The sequence below is a fragment of the Littorina saxatilis genome, linkage group LG1 (assembly GCF_037325665.1).
Source record: "Littorina saxatilis isolate snail1 linkage group LG1, US_GU_Lsax_2.0, whole genome shotgun sequence".
NCBI lineage: Eukaryota > Metazoa > Mollusca > Gastropoda > Littorinimorpha > Littorinidae > Littorina > Littorina saxatilis.
Genome location: NC_090245.1, coordinates 110,934,381 through 110,936,188, shown reverse-complemented (window position 1 = coordinate 110,936,188; position 1,808 = coordinate 110,934,381).

Genomic DNA, 1,808 nt, shown 5'->3' with positions numbered 1-1,808 from the left:
ACGGTGTGGAATTAAGATTCACACTCTAAAATCATATTTGTTCTTTTCCTTAGTAAATGGTTTGGAAATAGGTATAATCCAGTCCTTTCTCATTGTTCTCTCGCGGTAGAATTTAATTGTCTCTGACACGATGGCGCCGAACTGACTGGATTCAAGTTATGGAGGTCGGAGGGGCCTGTCTGTGAACCTTTTTCCCCCCTCTCCCAATGTAACCTTTCTGTATTGTCTTTTTAACCCCTCGGTCACTTCTCCTGTCACTAACCCCCTACGCCTTTGTTTGTGCGCGAGGGCAGTCAGCGAGGGCATTGTTTTGCTACATCCACCTCTCACCTCCCTCCTCCCCAACCCCTTTTCCTTTTTGACCTAATTCTTTACTTCTATGTTGCTGTGCTTTTGTTAATAATACTTGTTACACACAGACGAACACACACACACACACACACACATACACACACTCTCTCTCTCTCTCTCTCTCTCTTTTCTGTAGCTTTTTTATCAATCTTTCTTTTACCCATGTATTCAATATAAACGTGTTACTTACTTACTGCCTTTCACGCCTGGTGGCGTGTAGGGCAGCAATATAAACGTGTATTCTGTATTTATTTGTTTAGTAGAATGTAGATTTTATGTTTATCATCTACATACGAGAAGCCTGTTGAATATACACTGTGTTTGATTGTGGTTAACTTGTAACTGCATACGTTTTTTTGGTGTGACATGACCATTTTGCGAGGTAATAGTCAGAGGTTTTGCACTTTGATCGCAGTGTTGATAACCAATGAGTGTTTGGTATCAAATGATGCGTCGAAGAATTTCCATTTTATTGATGTATTTCTTTATAACGGTTCTGATGTAGTTTTCTTAGTACAGGAGTTTTTGTGTATTTTTGAGGGATTTTAACTGTAGCTGCTGTGGAGGCTGACAGCAGCCTCGAAACTCCCCCCCCCCCTCCCTCCCCATTTTTGTTTGTGGTCCCAGAGCGACGTTTTCATTGGTTCCTTAGCTGTGACGTCAGGGACAGTCATGGAAGGTATATAAGCTATTAGTTTTTGAGGTTCGGCGGTAGTCTGAGCAACCAACCTGACTAAGTGTCTAAAAGGTATACCGGACTTCCCACTTAGAGTTACAGCATTGCTCCTTTGGGAATGGTTGTGGGAGGGTCCCAACCTGAGTACCGAACGGTTGTGGGAGGGTCCCAACCTAGTATTGAAGTATTTGTTGTCAACTCTAAGTTGTCCTCCGGGGTCTGAGCAACCAACCCGACTTTGTTGTCTAAATGGTATACCGGACTCCGCCCTGTGGACTGAAATAACAGGGTTAAAAACAAACGTTCCGCAGTCCCAGGTTACCACACGGCGAGTAAAGTGGCGTCGCTTTACTCTTTTACTTTATTTTTATTCAGGCCCCGAATCCCTGCCCAAATTTTCAGCCATTTTAGGACATAGCATATTTTTTTTCAAGTAGTGTATTTTTGCAAAGTGTACCTACGGGTCATGCCCAAATTTTCAGCCCTTTTAGGACTTAGAATATTTTTTTAAGAGTAGGAAAATTACAGGAATAGAGTGAACCAATGTACAGATATACTTTCTGAAAAGAATCTACGCCTTGTATTGAGTTGTTTTCATGATTTGTTTTGATTCAATACAATTTTGAACTTCACCCGCCTCTTCTTGAGTTTATATTCTGTGTGTCTGTTTGTCCTGTCGTGTGATTGCCAACCTGACAAATGACCTTCAAACACATATAACATCTAAGACACAGACACAGACAGTTAGAGTTAATGTGAAGCTCGTCTCACTTTCGGGGTA